General features: G+C 31.1%; 1 protein-coding gene across 1 annotated transcript in view; it reads right to left on the bottom strand.

The window, feature by feature from the left end:
* LOC127727252 (tyrosine-protein phosphatase Lar-like) overlaps window positions 1–19014 on the bottom strand; it is a 151786-nt gene extending 132772 nt beyond the window's left edge. The window contains exon 1 of the mRNA XM_052234738.1: window positions 18650–19014. The gene's annotated coding sequence lies outside the window, so the exon portion shown is untranslated. The remainder of the gene's footprint in view (window positions 1–18649) is intronic.
* Window positions 19015–19233: the final 219 nt, after the last annotated feature.

Raw genomic sequence — 19233 nt, 5'->3', positions numbered from 1 at the left:
TTTCTGTATAGCTAATCCTCTTGTCTGGATTAAAACAACAACATGAAAACATTTGTCTCATTTGCAGTCCATAATAAAAAAGAACTAGGTAACTTAGTATTTATTTATCTTTTTAATGTGTCAGTGTTTTGTTTCCATTTTTTTTTTTTTTTTTTTACAATTAATATTTTATATACCAGTTCATGAACATATTTATTTTATATATTACACTAGAACACACCCGTGTGTGGGTCCGTGAATGAATTACAGTACCTACGTCTTATTTTTAGCCTGGATTTTTAGTATTCATATTGTCATATGATAAAGTCATGCTAATTATATGGTGCACAGTTTTCTCTGCTTTCAAAATCTTTCTGGTTGAACACGTCATGGTTTTCTTACTACAACCGGAAACTACAGGTGACATATACTTTTGGTATCGGTATTGAATATGACCTGGAACTTGTTAATTATTGGACCTCATTATTTTAGTAGTTTAGATATAATATAGAAAAACAATATCACATAAATATATATTGTCAAGAAACTTTAACATCAAAATCAAAAGAAATATTAGATCAACAAAATATGTCATACTCTCACTATCAAACACATTTATTTGCCTGTTTTGGCTATAAGATGACCTTGACTTTTAACCTTAAGATATAGCATTTGTAATTGCTGGATATATTAATAGAGCTCTACAACTCCTACAGGTTTTGATCATAAATCTATGTAAATTACGACACTGAACTTTGACTCTTGACCTTGAAACTATATAATACTCCTCTATATGAAGCAAAAAACAAACTTAAGGAAGATTGGATAAAAGACTGGATCTGTGATTGACTCCCGATACCGAAAACTATAGTGTTAATGTATTCCTACATAAATTATGTTCTGTCAAGATTAAAGAGATATAAGAAGATGTGGTATAAGTGCCAATGAGACAACTCTCCATCCAAGTCAAAATTTATAAAAGTAAACCATTATGGGTCAAAGTATGGTCTTCAACACAAGAGCCTTGGCTCACACCGAACAGCAAGCTATAAAGGGCCCCAAAAATTACTAGTGTAAAACCATTCAAACGTGAAAACCAACGGTCTAATCTATATAAAAAAAAAAAAAAAAAAAAGCATGTAAAGAGATAAGTAAAGTTATTTTATCCAAAAGTTTAAATTATCAGGAAACTTATCTTCTGTCACAGAACAGGTAGACAGATGGAGAACGAAGAGGCATCTAAGTACCATACATAAATGCATTCAGGAAATTAATAGAAGAAATCATAAAGCGTACATAATATAGCAGCTTGGATAATCTTCTACACATTGCTACTGACGCCAACAACCTATCTACATTAAGACTTACACACTGTTATAGATATAGAGTTCAAACTGTTTATACAAGGTCAAAACGTTACAATGATATAAGAGAAATGATGTCATCTTGTTGAAGATTATACTTCAATCTGTATTGGAGTGCCTCTTTGTTTATAGCTGTATAGGAGTAGCTATTGTAAACTGTCTGAAGATAAATGATTCAATTGATAAGTAAAAATCATTTCAGTAGTAAAATCACAATAAACAGAAATGTTTTCTGGAATATTATTTTCTTTTATGATGTCTGATATAACTTTCAATTTAGGGAGAATTTTTTAATTCAGAAAAAATTTAATTCATTACAGAATTCATTACTACCTGTATTTGAGAAAATAATTCATATACATTTTAATTATTGACGATCCTTTTTTCAAATTACTGTAGTATTATATCAGAAAAAGTGTATCAAAAATAGATCTAATTTAGCTATTTTGTAGTTTGCAACCAACTACTGCTGGCTTTTAAGACTTCCAGTATATAATTCTACAACCAACTGCTGCTGGCTTTAAAGACTTGCAGTATATAATTCTACAACCAACTGCTGCTGGCCTTGCAGTATATAGTTCTACAACCAACTGCTGCTGGCCTTGCAGTATATAGATCTACAACCAACTGCTGCTGGCCTTGCAGTATATAGATCTACAACCAACTGTTGCTGGCCTTGCAGTATATAGTTCTACAACTAACTGCTGCTAGCCTTGCAGTATATAGTTCTACAACCAACTGCTTCTGGCCTTGCAGTATATTGTTCTACAACTAACTGCTGCTGGCCTTGCAGTATATAGTTCTACAACCAACTGCTGCTGGCCTTGCAGTATATAGTTCTGCAACCAACTGTTGCTGGCCTTGGAGTATATGGTTCTACAACTAACTGCTGCTGGCCTTGCAGTATATAGTTCTACAACTAACTGCTGCTGGCCTTGCAGTATATAGTTCTACAACCAACTGCTGCTGGCCTTGCAGTATATAGTTCTACAACTAACTGCTGCTGGCCTTGCAGTATATAGTTCTACAACTAACTACTGCTGGCCTTGTAGTGTATAGTTCTACAACTAACTGCTGCTGGCCTTGCAGTAAATAGTTCTACAACCAACTGCTGCTGGCCTTAGTATATAGTTCTACAACCAACTGCTGCTGGCCTTGCAGTATATAGTTCTACAACCAACTGCTGCTGGCCTTGCAGTAAATAGTTCTACAACCAACTGCTGCTGGCCTTAGTATATAGTTCTACAACCAACTGCTGCTGGCCTTGCAGTATATAGTTCTACAACCAACTGCTGCTGGCCTTGCAGTATATAGTTCTACAACCTACTGCTGCTGGCCTTGCAGTATATAGTTCAAAAACTAACTGCTGCTAGCCTTGCAGTATATAGTTCTACAACCAACTGCTTCTGGCCTTGCAGTATATAGTTCTGCAACCAACTGCTGCTGGCCTTGCAGTATATAGTTCTACAACCTACTGCTGCTGGCCTTGCAGTATATAGTTCGGCCAATAATGATTGATAGTTGTTTGCGTAACGACAAATTGAAATTTTTTATATTTCATGAATATTCAGAAACAAGAAACATTTTTTTTCTGGATGGTAAATAGACTTGGTATCTAATATGGACTTGGAATCTAATATGAACATTTTACAGATAAACAGGAATTAGGGCATGTTGGATAACAAGAAATTTCCGTTTGCAAAAGGCCAGGCACTGATTAGCCCTTCGAGGGAGTTGCAGCAAGGGTTATAACCATTATGTCAGAGCAATGTACTCTCTCCACGGGGAGCGAATTAGATTCAATATTGTCAATCAAAAACAGTGATGACTGTGTATGAATATCAAACCTTATAGTCCTGATGCTGAAGAGAAGAAGTTCATGTAGCCTACTTCATAAGTAACTGTATATTTCTATACCATTACTTCTCTAGGGGTAAATGCATCTTTGAAAGTTGTGTACCACTTAGCTGGTAATTTTAACATTTACTTACAGTGTTACTTATAATAATCAGTATAACAGTTTTTTTTTAGAGATGAGAATTATTTGTTATGTCAGTTACATAATGCAGCAGAGTAAATCAGTCATATTATGTCAATGTTGCCTAGTTTTTCCCCCATATCTATATCAACAATTCAATTTACAGATGTAATTTGCACTCATTACTTGCCTAATAACATAATTAACTATTATTTCCTTACTTCTGTTTTGTCATCTCTGACGGATACATTTGTTTTACTGATGTAAACAGACGAACAAAAAATCAGACAATAAAACCACATGCATATGCAGCATGTGTTTCCCTCAAGTCATTTGAAAGACAACCCCTTTGCTCAGGTCAATTACACTGCATCACTTAATTCTGATCTGGAAAAGTCATTCATACTACAAAGCTAAAAGAATACCAAATTTTTTTTATTTTTTTTTCCAGACATATTTACACATTTGGTTTTAAGCTGAATATTCTCTCAGAATGACCCTAGATCTGACTTGGAATAACCTTCTGATGTCAATATAACAATGACTTTTAATTATGACATAAACATTTTTTTAATTTTGGGGGAGCTTGTGTGATTTTAAGTAATGGTGGACAATTTTGCAATATTATGCAAGTGTTAATATTATTATCACATATTTGTCAAGAAAACATTGGGTTTTGCATATATGCAATAACTGCAGATTTGACCAAGTCCTATTCCTTCCCTGGGCAAATAACCAGTTAATGCGCCCAGTTATGACGTCATAAGCTGAAAGAACACTAATACTAATATTCAAGGACTATAAATTTGAACGGTTGGGGAGCTTTGTAATAATGAAGTTATTTCAATGGAGGACAAAAAATATATGATCTTGCCAGACAGAATAAGGCCATAAAAAAGAATATGTTTGTTTGCCCTAACCCTACCTACCCAGAAAATAGCTGCCTACTCAAAATCTTTTATTGTCCTGATGTGTGAAAAAGTTTTTTTTTAATCAGATAGGCATGAAGACTAAAAAACATCTGACACTTCAATTTTCTCGTTGCCGAAAAAAAAAAAAAAAAAATGCCTACCTACCTACCCACTGTCTCTACCTTTGGGTAGGGTTTGGGCAAACCAAAATATTTTTAAGTGTGGCCTAATATTTTTTTATACTTTTTTAAGCATTTGCATAATATGTGATAAATAAATTATAGCAGCCTTAAAAAAAAAAAAAAATCCATAATTGGGCCCTGCTATCATCCCTCGACCCATATAAGCCCTCGGCTAAAGCCTTGAGCTATTATGGGAGTCTCGGGATGATACCATGGCCTATATAGAAAAGGACATGTTATAATCTATAATTATGTCTTTTAATACATATGAAAAATATGAAGTGCTTTTATTTTATATATATCTATAAGGTACATATATTTTTCATTAGGGAACTTCATATTTTTCACAATGATATAGATGACACCGAAAAATGAGTAAAGCACTTTTAAAAATCTAAATTGTCATTATTGATGCAGATCTGGTCTCTCACTGTAAAAATATGAACAATTTTAAATAGCAATCTAACAGGATACAATGAAATCAGTTATAATTAATAGAAAATGAAATTTTACAACATTTTTTTACATGACGTTTGACATGTATTAATATACATAGATATACAGATCTAATTAGTTGTGGATTACTTAAACAGTTTTAATAATGTAAGTAATATAAGCATTTATCAACCTTATCATAGTTTAAAAGATGCATTGAATAGACTATTCCTGCATTTTCCCTTCACCTCTGAACCCCTTTCCCGCAATAAAGCAGAATAAAAACTAGCTTTGGTTTTATTTCAAAAGTATCTGAAGTCAGTGAGTCTGAAAATCAGACATTAGCTAAAAAATAATCTATTAGCCAACCAATCAGGCTTCACTGAATCAATAATCACATTAATGAAACCTTTTGTAGTCACAAAATCTGATTTAAAGCTGCAAATTATGCTGTCTGCACAATAACTTCTGCATCCATTGAATGTTTTCCATAATATCAAAAACTACTATCTTATCAAGCTCCTCATTCATCGAGATCTCTGCTGAATGTTACTTTGGGTGAAAAAAATTACATCTGAAGATGTTTTTTTTCAGTTTTTTTATGGATTTCTTTAAAAAGATAAGATAGCTACAGAAATGAAAATGAAGTTAACAATTTAAGATGATCTGATAGATTAAAATAACAAGTGAGTAATTGTTGTTTTAAATACCATCTCTTCAACTATCATCATAATCAGGCCATTTTTCATGTAAAGAAAAAAAATCCTCACTTACCAAAAATTACAAAAATGTTAAAACTCAAACTTCAAGATAACTCTATACAATCAAATTGTGTCTTTTGTTTTCAACTCAACTGTAAAAAAAAATAGAAAAAAAGGTTAGAAAAATTAACAACTAACATTGTTTATTCTGCAGTACATTATTATAATATTTAAAAGTAGTTCATTAGTACTTTAAATGACTAATCAACAAACCAACTTTGCATTCATTTTCACCACTTAAAACAATATGCAACTTAGTTACTTCAGCCTCCCTCTATGATAGTGACACTACTTGGTACAAACATTGCAAAAATTACATGTTTGACTGTCTGATGTATACCAGATATCTTGTACTATTATTTAAAGTAGAAAGTGGACAATGGCTTTCATGGCTTTGTAAAAGTTTTATATTATTTTATGTAAGCTAAATTGTTGAAATTTGATCACAAACCCTCTGATCTCTTGGTAAACACTCTTTTTTTTCCAAGGAAAAGTTCCAACTTAACCACTGACTTTCACCTTTTACTTTATATATGAAAAGTCAAAGATCAGATCAACTGCAGCATATAGGTCAATGTCAGATAGCTGCATGTATATAGGTCAAACGTCTGCATGCATATAGGTCAATTTAGGTCAGATAAACTGCAATGTAATTGAAGATTCTACATGTTATCCTGGACTTATTCTATTGTGGCCTCTTTTAAATGTACTTAAAATGTAAGTGCATGAAGAATTATATAAAGCTTACAGAGAAAGGAAATAATACTAATTGCTTCTTTATTCTGCAAAGTAAGCTTTAGTATTGTCACATAGTAAATCACAAGAGCTTCCAATAAAGTAATTACTGTCAAACATGCCACATAGACTAACTCAAGTAGAACACAAAGTGATTTATAACTAGGTAATAATTTCAAGTCATGGAACAGCTTCCAGCAAATATTGATTTCAAACTTACCAACCTAGACTTACAAATGGATTGCAGGACACACTTTTCATTTCCATGGTAACTCAAAAGGAAATCTTCAGATGTCAACTTTTTTCAAATTGAAAATATTTTTATTTTTCGCTCTGAGGTTTAATTGATCTCTGTGGCTACTGTGAAAATGTGATACATTTCCGAAATGAACATTTTAATGGATTTAATGAAGTTCTACACTTTAGAAGTAAAAAGCAAATAGGAAATTGACACTATACTGCTGAAAAACAACCAATAAACTACTTTTTTTTCATTCTAATGCATGTTTCAGATACTCTAGAACGTTAATTTAGCTGATTCATGGTTTAAAATTATATAAGCTATTTCTAAAGAGTACAAAGGGGTCAATTCCGTATTTATATATTGCAGAATCTGGTTTTGTGGCTAAAAATCCCCTTTCACACTATCATTTTCAAAGTTTTCTTCAACAAATAAATCTTTGACAAAGTTTCTAACCAATTTCAAGAGTCTATTATGAAATAATCAAGAAATTAACAAACTTTAATGGAGTACAATGTCAACCAATTTTTAAATTTAATGAGAGACAACCATCCAAAATTGATTTTAAGGGATGTCAAAACTTGTTTACCAACACAAAAACAGTGTTCATGATTCAGGCCCTGTCAGGCCTTGAAAATATAGTAGGGCCAGTTACAAGTTTCTCGCAAGAGGTGTTACAAGCACAGGTATTATAAATTTATATAAATTTTGTTTAAATCTAATTTTCAGACCAATTTGCTAAAATATTTTGAAGAAGGCTCACAAAAACACATGAGGTAAACCATAGATGTATACAAAAGGTATCACAGAAAAATTCTAAAAATGCAAATATACTGTGAATAGAGAGAAGATAAAAGAGGTGATTTAATTAGAGGAGACAAAGTAAAACTAGCATCTTGTTCATCCCTCAATTTGACAACTGATATTTTATGTTGTAATATTGCAAAACAATGTTCACATACAGAAATATAAATAAGGTTAGTTGGTTAATGCATTACCTACATTTCCTGCTAAAAAATTTCAAAACTCATAAAAAACACATTTGATAAATTGTCAACCAAAACATTAGAGGAACTTAGTTAAAGTTTTCTATGACGAAAACAGTGAATGAAAAATTGGATAGTGTATTACATATGCATTTAAAAAATATGAGAAATCAATGTTCAACTAAATAAGATACATGTATAAAATCTTACCCTAAAAAATGTGACTTTGTATGACTATTCCATTCACAAGTTTGTAATTTGCCATATATAAACAATCTAATACCCCTTTATCAGTTCTATATCAACTTCGTCACACATATTGAACAAAAGGCATTTTGCAAAAACTATTAAGACATAAGTGCCAAAATGCATGAAAAGAGGGAGAACTTATTTTGTAATTAGTCTTCTACTGTTAATATAAAGTAAACAGAGATGCTGGTGAAAACATGTTGAACAAACTCTGAAGTTGATAAGAAATGTGTTATGTTTAACGACCCATTCCCTCGTGTCTAATAATTCTATAATTTGTCATAGGAACTCCATACTGTGATGTTGCAATATGAGATAAAACTAATATTTAATTTTGTTGTAAGCTACATTTTATGGTACACTATATAAATAAACAAACAGATACAACTTCATTACACTAGAGGGAAAAACAACTACGTTCACAAAAACCAAAAACTACAACTATGGGCTAAGAACAGCCTCAGTTTAGATTCAATTTTTTTACACTTTCTGTTAATCTTGGTGGAAATTCAACACATGGGCAACCAATATACTTTATCAACAAAACTTCCTTTTTTTTGGCTTAACAAACTTATTGATACAGATTTTATTTAATAATTTTGTTAAATCATTGTGTCGGTAACTGATAATTAAAACAAGAACTTAATTCTATGTCATTTTTCTTGTACTGAAGTCTAGCACAAATATATATTGAGCATTGCACAAGATCACAGCTTCCTGTCCTCCAATGATGTTACTCCATTAAACCTTCTTAGAAGTATAGCTACTGATATATGAATGCAGGACATTATTAATACAATTTCAGTCACTGTGAGCATACATTTAATACTATTTTCCTTGAACCTGTTTTAGTTACTGATTTGTATTTATTCAACTAGAGTAGAATTTTTAATACCCTAATCCTGAGTTTAGACCTTCAGATCATTCCAGCAGTTCTTAAGAATTTAATTTTTTCTAATGCAAAAATGAAGGGAATCGACTTTAACAAAAACATTTAAAACAAGTTCCAACAACAGATCAGGAAGTAATACAAAATCTGGATCCTGAAGTTTGTCTGTTTAAGAAGGCTAATGATTCTACTTTAATGACTGTATTGGCTATAATTATTGTCCATCAGGCCAGACAACTTTACACTAGGTAGTTATGAACAGAAGGCTTCTTTCTTTGTTTCTACAGATGTTCAAGTTTTATAAACTTAAAGAATTACATCTAAGAAAATTACTAATGTATTGAAATTCTATTAATCATTAAAGTTGGGATAGCAAATTAATAGCTCTGTCATGCATCTGTACAGATCCTGCAAAATATTTGTGATGGCTTCTTAAGCAAGATAGACAAACAATTATGTCTCCTAAGTGGAGAATCAAGGATTTTGAAATAAAGCGGGCCAGGGGCACTTTAGACAAAAAAGGTTAAATACCTACAAGTTATCTGCTTCATAAAAGGGGACCTCAGTATCTCTTAGATCTGCTGTTCATTTTAAAAATGAAAAAATAACCCCAAGGCAAAATTCTAAAGGCCTTTTATCTTTTATTGTATTAATGAATGTTCTCTGCATGCTAAATATAAAATAAAATAATCAATTCATCTTTATTTGTTGTTAATGAATTTTTGCTTACACAGCATCCTCAATATTTTCAACATCTATAAATCATAATGGCTAATCCTCTAAATCACGCTGTCACAAGACTCCAGCAAAATGATATCTCTCAATTAATTTTCTCAGATTAATTTTCTTAGGATGTTAGGGATGAAGTAATTCTAGTCCATAATCATTAGTTTCTATGTATAACAAACCTGCACCAGTGACATTATATAATCTATTATATAGGAGAGAATGAACAGGATAAAACTTCTATGGAACTAGATTGATAAGCAGATATTGAAAACTTTACAGATATGTCTTCATTGGGCTCAGAACAAAATGAAATCTAAAAGATAATGGCAAAGGACAAGACCAGCTAGAGTAGCTTGGTTATGCTCAAATATCAAATTAGGATTGATATAAAAACCATTCAGATCAAAATAAATGTAATTCGGAATATTTCATTCTAGAATATAAGGGTTCTTTTTCCTGAACCATAAGAGTTCTATTTCACAAGCATACCTTACCTCTATCAAGAGGAGAGGAAAAAGTTTAATGATGACTTGTTAATATTATACCGTGTTTTTGTATTTTAGATAATTTTGATAAATTTAGATATTTAATGAACTGTTCGGAGACTGATGTTCTCAACAGATTTCTTTTATATATAGACAAATGTATTTTGATTAGAAATTCATCAGTGGGAATAATTGCATAATATTGAAGTGGTTGTTTTGTCTATTGTTTGTTATAAGTGTCACAATTGTTGTCTCTTTATGTTTTATTTTTGTTTTGTTTTTCTATGTTTTCATGTATATCAGCGTTGATCCTTTTGTACTGGATTTTATACTGAATAAAACTAGTAAGTTAGTTAGTTACCTTCTGTCTTCCCTGTCTTTTGAACTGCACCGATGTTGTCAATGTAGACCCCATGCTGCACATATTATCAAATCAGAATGAAACTGCATTTAGGAACCGTTTATCCAGAATTTATGTCATACAAGGGCCATTTTCAGTAAGACATTTTAACTTTACTAAAAGTTCTCAGCTTCATCCAAACTTTGAGGTTAGACAATATCATGTTAGATTCTGAACATGAAACAATTTACAATGTTACAGAGTTGGTTAAAACTATGTTTGAATAGATTTTAGTTTGTTTTTTTATAGGGGGGGGCTTCAGACTGGTATGTTTCTGAGAAAGATTGAAGTAGGAGTCAAATTAAGAATTGTTTTTACATAGTACCATTTTTCACTAGTTCTACATAAAGCTCACAATAATCTTATGTTTACTTTGTTTCTTATATCAAGAGGTCTAAAACTCTACATATGATAACATTGTATAAGAGGTCTAAAACTCTACATATGATAACATTGTATAAGAGGTCTAAAACTCTACATATGATAACATTGTATAAGAGGTCTAAAACTCTACATATGATAACATTGTATAAGAGGTCTAAAACTCTACATATGATAACATTGTATGAGAGGTCTAAAACTCTACATATGATAACATTGTATAAGAGGTCTAAAACTCTACATATGATAACATTGTACAAGAGGTCTAAAACTCTACATATGATAACATTGTATGAGAGGTCTAAAACTCTACATATGATAACATTGTATAAGAGGTCTAAAACTCTACATATGATAACATTGTACAAGAGGTCTAAAACTCTACATATGATAACATTGTATGAGAGGTCTAAAACTCTACATATGATAACATTGTATAAGAGGTCTAAAACTCTACATATGATAACATTGTATGAGAGGTCTTAAAAACTCTACATAAGATAACATTGTATGAGAGGTCTAAAACTCTACATATGATAACATTGTATAAGAGGTCTAAAACTCTACATATGATAACATTGTATAAGAGGTCTAAAACTCTACATATGATAACATTGTATAAGAGGTCTAAAACTCTACATATGATAACATTGTATGAGAGGTCTTAAAAACTCTACATATGATAACATTGTATGAGAGGTCTAAAACTCTACATATGATAACATTGTATAAGAGGTCTAAAACTCTACATATGATAACATTGTATGAGAGGTCTAAAACTCTACATATGATAACATTGTATGATTGTTATTTGTTTATATCATTATCAGAAAGTTTTTAATCAACGAAATTCTTGCTGAGAAAATACAAAATACTGAGAGCTCTATTTGAAAGGGAGACAGTTTTCCCACTGCATAACATACTTCCTATTGAGTCCCTAACAGAATTATAGTTTTTAGCTGAACAGAAGATCAGAAGAAAGGTTGGGCTAGACCAGGGCTTCCTTTAGTATGAGGATATAACTTGCCTATCTCATTTTGACTTAAAACTGTGGTTTGAGCAATTGATTGAAAACTGTAAAAAGATACAGCAACAATTTAAAATGATGATTTAGAACATATATACCAGTTCTGCAATATATCAAATGTTTAATCTATTTTACTACAACCAAACTTTCTGTGAATCAACTTTCTAATCAATAGATACAGATGCATTCAATCAAGAATATATAGAACTATCCATTCAGAACTGAAGTGAATGATAATTTGTCAGTTTGTGGGGGAGGGAGCTTCCTACATAGTACAAAACACAAATGTTTGACTAAGTAAATCCTCCTAGTTAATCGTGACTATTTGCAAACTAGACAAATATTACAGTAGGCACAAGAGGTATCCAGAAATTGATCTATCAACCATATGTAGGTTTCAATCAGCTAATCATCTATATGTTTTTTTTTATTACTTTTCATTATCAGCTAGAGAATTTGAGAATTTTTAATTTATTATAGAATGTTACATTCTGTCCATTCTCATTGAAATTTTCTCTTGCATATATAACAAATAGACACTTAAACTTGACACTTTGTTATAAGAAAGATTTCTTAAAGAGTGGTAAAATAGACTAAATTTAACATCGTTGGATATGCTCTGTAGCTGATTGTTACCAAACAAGATATTTCACTACAAGATGCCAATTTAATAAATCTGATTCAAATGAAACAACTATGACTGGTGAAACAATGTAAATTTGCTATTTAATTATGCTTACATCAGCAGTTTTGAAATTAACCACCAGTAAAAGTCCTACACAATAAACTTTACTGGGCCAGTAAAGCAATCCTTGTAAATTCTTCAAAAGGAAGTTTTTAATACTAAGCCTTTTTTGGGTTGGTAAGCTTTTAAACTGTATAAAGACACTAGCAAAGTCTATTTAAGTGATTATTTCAACTGATGACCAAAGTCTAATTATCTTATCAACCATTACATTTGATAAATACGTAGTGCGTCTTCCTTAATTTATAGAACTTTAATTAGCTTTTTGTAGCAATGTCTTTCTGGTTCCAAGATTCGTTCTTAACGTTTCAGTGAATAGTTAACAGAATAACCTGTAATTGCAATAGTAATCAAGCCACTATCAGAGATTTTTATACAGGAATCAATAAATTGATTCTAACTTCACCTTCCTATATTGGTATTAATTCTTTGTGGAATTCAAAGAGGATTCCCCACAAAACAAGAAATTGCTGGGAGTGGGATTTTAATCTTCTCGTGGTATACAGTTCATTCATATTAACTTCATTCATCATTTGAATGAGAATAAGTCTCTGATTGAAAAATAGGTGCAAGGTGAAAGAGCAAAAAAGCAAGATCATTTAAAAAATGTTTTAAAATATGAGCAGTTACATATATATTTAATCTTTATAAATTGTTTATGACCATAAAGCCAGCTTCAGTTGTTATTATAAATGAACATGTTTTCTAAATTTATGACAGAGAATCCTTATATGCACATGGCAAACTCCAAAGGAGCAGTTCTTTTATTGCTGTTCTCATCTCAAAGTGAAAGTTAAGTCTTCAATATGGTTGACTGATTGATTGCTGAGTCTGTTTGACACTTTGTCAGCACTTTAATATAGAGAAATTGTACTCAAAATATATTAACTTTATTAATGTTCTACAAAAATGTGCACAATCCTTAGTAAAATCTTGATAACTGAAAACAATTATATCTATCCAAAGCATTGAAATTAATATATAAATGTGGATCTATTAGTTTTAGACCTTGTCTAAATGGTCCTTATCATATAAATGATATAATACAGTCAGGTTAATTAAATGAAAGGAAACTTAACTTACCACTACAAAGTGTGCATTCCAGTCAAACCATTATATCCTATCACTTGATTTATACATAAAGTTTGCTCAGCTGTTTTCTTTCAAAACAATTGCAGGCCTAAAGGTTGTAAACTTTATATAACAAATCTATAATCATCTACATCATACCAATAGGAATGCTAACTCTATTTTATCTTTTACATAAAAATAGCTAAAAAAAATAAAGAAACTATAGTCAAAGAAACCAGCTGATTTGTTTTCTTAGAACATTATGTTAATATAAAGGACACTTTTTAAATAAAAGAAGAATGTGTCTGAGGACACGAATGCCCCCGCTCATACTTAGCAAAGAAAATGGGACGGATAGAAGGAATATCAAGGATAACACTTATTGCCCCTGTCACCTACAGCGTGGGCCAAAAAATAGATATTTATGAATGCAACCCCAAGTCGTTTTTTTTTTTTTTCCTTTCAATTTAAATGAAGTGACCAGTAAATAACATATTCACATGATTCAAACAACCATAGTTAGTGATCAATATAATATATATAATATTTGCAAAACTGGGTTGATACGAGGGTAGAGACACCGTGACTAATAACGTTGAGACACCACTAATAACATTGAGACACCACTAATAACGTTAGAAGCCTATTTGAAAAAATCTGAATTTAAGTATCAAAGTACTTATTGAAAGCACCTGAAAGGGTGTAATTACAGAACAACAAATATCCATAAAACACAACTGTCTTTACATCTTAGTACCTAGTACAAATATTGAAGACATCAAAGATTCTAGAATTTGGAGAATTCAGTTTTCAAAAAAGCATACAAAATGACATTCATAAATAAACACAACAAAGATTTATGCTTGTAAGAGTATGTATGACATGTAAGAACAACCTAGATTCCTTAAATTGTCTATATATTTGTCCTGTATTCTAAATGCCTTTCTTTCAGACAGTGCAATACAAATTTATTAACTAAAATATACCACAAATATGCTTATAGCCTCAAATATGTCAAGCAGTACAACTTGTAAATCTTATTAATTCCACTTCAAAGTAACAGTATTATACAAAACCTTTCAACCAGAGAAATAGTCAACAGACAGTGGCCATTTTGACTTCTAAGCTTTGAAGTATATGTCAGTCAATAGTAATGACAAAAACAATCAGTGAACAAAAGCCAAGTACAGCCTGGTAAATGAATATTGCAGAAACTATGGTGATGAATTGTATAATACAAACGAATTCTTCTGTCATCACTTACTAGAGTACAGTAAAAGCTCTTACATTATTATAACTGTACTCATCACTTACTAGAGTACAGTAAAAGTTCTTACATTTATTATAACTGTACTCATCACTTACTAGAGTACAGTAAAAGTTCTTACATTTATTATAACTGTACTCATCACTTACTAGAGTACAGTAAAAGTTCTTACATTTATTATAACTGTACTCATCACTTACTGGAGTACAGTAAAAGTTCTTACATTTATTGTACTCATCACTTACTGGAGTACAGTAAAAGTTCTTACATTTATTATAACTGTACTCATCACTTACTAGAGTACAGTAAAAGTTCTTACATTTATTATAACTGTACTCATCACTTACTAGAGTACAGTAAAAGCTCTTACATTTATTGTAACTGTACTCATCACTTACTAGAGTACAGTAAAAGTTCTTACATTTATTATAGCTGTACTCATCACTTACTAGAGTACAGTAAAAGTTCTTACATTTATTATAACTGTACTCATCACTTACTAGAGTACAGTAAAAGTTCTTACATTTATTATAACTGTACTCATCACTTACTAGAGTACAGTAAAAGTTCTTACATTTATTATAACTGTACTCATCACTTACTAGAGTACAGTAAAAGTTCTTACATTTATTATAACTGTACAACACCTCAGCTGCTGTTGATAAAATAAGAAGTGGTACGATTGCCAATGAAACAACTATCCACCAAAGTCCAAATTACGTGTATTTAAGCAATTATAGATCACCAGCAGATGATACTACCTGCAACAATGAGCAAAACCCATACTGTAAAGTCAGCTATAAAAGACCTCAGCATGACAAAATGTGAAACAATGTTATATTTATTTTCTCCCATGAAAATTCAACAGGTACTTATAGCAACCAGTTCCTATTAGATAGATGCAAAAGGCTAAAGAAAGTGTGGAGTTTTTATTTCATGTATACACAACCAATATCAATTGAATGATTTAGAAATGAAAACTATAGACTTCACAAATCTGTCAAAAGGTAGCTGCATGTATTTGTTGGTTGCATTGTTTCTGGAATTTAAATCATTGGATTTTAAAGCAAGACATTTGATTGGCTGATCTTTTATCAAACTGAAACATATGGAACATGAGATGGAGAAGGTAGCTTATCTTTTGTGTTTGTTGACAAACCTATGACTCATCCATTTATCTTACAAGATTATCATATCAAATTACAATATATTTTGCAACTAAAGATGAACAGGGGTTTTAAATAAAAAAAAAAATATACTAAGATGCTCAATTTGAATCAATCAGAAACAAGAATGTGTCCATAGTACACGGATGCCCCACTCTCACCATCATTCTTTATGTTCAGTTGACCGTGAAATTGTGTCAAAACTCTAATTTGGCATTAAAATTAGAAAGATCATATCATAGGGAACATGTGTACTAAGTTTCAAGTTGATTGGACTTCAACTTCATCAGAAACTACCTTGACCAAAAACTTTAACCTGAAGCGGGACAGACGGACGAAAAAACGGACGGACGCACAGACAGAAAAACATAATGCCCCTAGGTGGGGCATAAAAAGAAAATAATCATCATATATGAATCTTTTTAAAAGGTTTATTATCAGAAAATTCAACTTTCAAACTTTTGGTGTTTGTCACTTTCTTTCCACTTGAACTGAAAACTGTGCATATCAGACGATGCTTACTATACATGAATATCCCTACAGGGCTTGATTCTAGTAATCATACCCTGATTATACAAATCTATATCTGTTAGATTACAATATCAGCAGCTTCAATACATATAACTTTTTGCAAATGACAACACATCTAATTAATCATGATATACTTTCTATCAGCCTAATCCCTGAGGTGGTTGGCAGTTTTCAAGCTTGGTTTCAGGTAGACAAAGGTTAATGTTTGCATGAAACAGTCTATTGATCGTGTTACTCAGTGGAACTTTTGACATCATTTGCTCTGTTGAAATATGATTCTTCGTTGTGATTTTTTTACAATCAACTGCTAAAGCTAAAAGGATACTCCTGGGATAAAATTTCCATATTGATTTTTGGAAATAATGGTCAAGATTAAAGTATTCTGACAGGATTTAGATTACCTGGTTCATTCTGGGTTCATTCCAGGTTCAAACATCATCTTAAGGCCAATATAATGTGTACTCCTACATTTTTATCAGGTATTCTCAATCCAGTCACATATAGACAGGAAGAATTTTTATTATACAAACAGTTTTATAAAATATAACTTAAAATGTAATGTCAATATTAAATGGTACACCAAAGCAAAGCATCCCCTTACAATACGACATAACTTGAACAAACTATCAGGTGACCTTAACCTTTGGCTATGACCTTGACATTTAAATTATGTGCAAATTTTATTTATTTGCAAACATTGGATGATGTTTAACAAGATGAGTTTAAACACTGCAGTGCCTACACATCTTTAATCTCCTTTCTGGTGTTGTGACCTTGAACTCTTATTTCTGACCTTTGAATAAAATCTGGTTCAAGTACTTTCTATTAACACGCAATGGACAAATTTTTTTATAAAATTGGATACAGAAAAAGACCTCAATGGTATCTGCAAAGGATGTTAACAGATTGATTGTTGTTCCTTTACGTTCAGCTGCAAATATTTCATGTTACGTAACAGATAGATAGAGTAACACATGGACACAGAGCAGTCTTACAATGTAAAACTCAAGGTGCTAGTAGTATGGCAACATTCTGCCATCTTGCATAGAAAATGACTTAAATGATCAGTCTCAATTATGTTACTTAAGTTAACAAATTTTGTTGCAAAAATGTAAAAATGTTTGAGAAACTTTTCATTTGAATGTAGAAATATATATGACATCATCTTATGGTTACCATTTTTTTTTAATAAAATATGAAAATAGCACACCATAAATTGTATTTGGCAAAATATGAAAAAAAAGTTCTATTAATTGTTATATTCCCATAAATCTTTTAATAAGGGTATTTCTTGCACAATAGTTCCTCAGAAAAACTAACTAGTATCAATTAAAGGCAACTCAATTTAGCCAGCTGATTTTATTTGGAACTTCAGATAATTGATTTGATACAAGATTAACAACAGACAAACACAATTTATTTTCAAAATGTTATTCTTAGCATGATTTTTCATTTTTCTTTTCTCAGCCTTATTAAACTTTAGAAAGCACTTCAAAAGTGTCCTTTCATAATGGAACCATTGCTATGGTAACAGGCTATTGTTTCTATCCTTGAGGTGCCTTGGTCACCTTTTGAGGTTTTTTTTCTTGGAATATCCTGTTTTTATCTAGTAACAATTATTTATATTTATTTGTCTGCATTAACCAGTTAGACAGTTCAATTTATGATATTTCTAGTACTAGAAGTTATACTTAAATTCAATATGCTCTTGAAGATATAAATATCTTTTCAACTCTCAATTTCTTATATAACATAAACCTATATATAAACAGCTATAGATCAGTATATGATGGTAGAACAAGACAATTTTTTTATTAGAGCTTATTGCTTCAGTAGAAGATTTTTTTTTTTTATTTTCATTTAATCAAAATTGAAGTTATTAAAAAAAATATTTTTATCAACAATGGAGTTGGTAAATGTCTGTCTTTTTTAAACATGATTGCCTGTTAGTATCATTTTAATTTTCTTATGTCTTACAACCAATTCATTATACTTAACTACACAGTCTTTAACTCATAAAAAAATGTTTTCTTGTTATGCTTAGATATATTTCACTGAATACCATCTTAGGAGGAGAAAAAACTCAAAATTTAAGATACTTGGACTTAAATTGATTTCATTGAAAAATGTTACTCACCAGAATCAATGTAAAATGGTAAAATCTATTCCTCTTCTATCTCTACAATAAACAATCAATTTTCTTATTAAATCCAGTAGTGTCTTAGAATGTTATCCTCCAACAATTTGACCTAATCCTTTCGGTTTACTGACGACTTTCCCTGGATTGATACTGTGTAGAAATGATGGAATCAACTTTGCCGTTTGATGCTCGGGGAATTACGAAGCCGTCATTTGAATTAGGGAAGAATTGGATGTCAATCTAAGCTGGAACCTTATCGGAACGAGAAAAGCTTTTCCGTATCGATCAATACAACATTACATTCATTTTACAAGCGACGCAGATCTCAATAAACTCCAGATACAATTGTTCTATAAAAACCACTGGCTAATCAACGTTGCCTTTAGTTTGCTTCTCTTTATTAACTTCTGTACATAACTCAGGGCTAAAAATTTGTAAGACAAAGAAACAACATGGCAATACAATTGTTCCTTCAAAAGAAATCCAGATTTATTGACTAAATAGATCCAAGCATTATTAAAGTCAATAGAGAACCCGAGACAAGAGAATTCTTTCCATTTAGTTGTTAAATGATCATAATG

This window comes from Mytilus californianus, unplaced genomic scaffold, assembly GCF_021869535.1.
Source record: "Mytilus californianus isolate M0D057914Y unplaced genomic scaffold, xbMytCali1.0.p SCAF_19, whole genome shotgun sequence".
Classification (NCBI taxonomy): domain Eukaryota; kingdom Metazoa; phylum Mollusca; class Bivalvia; order Mytilida; family Mytilidae; genus Mytilus; species Mytilus californianus.
The sequence above is the reverse complement of the archived record's forward strand: the minus strand, read 5'-3'. Positions and strand labels throughout refer to the sequence as shown.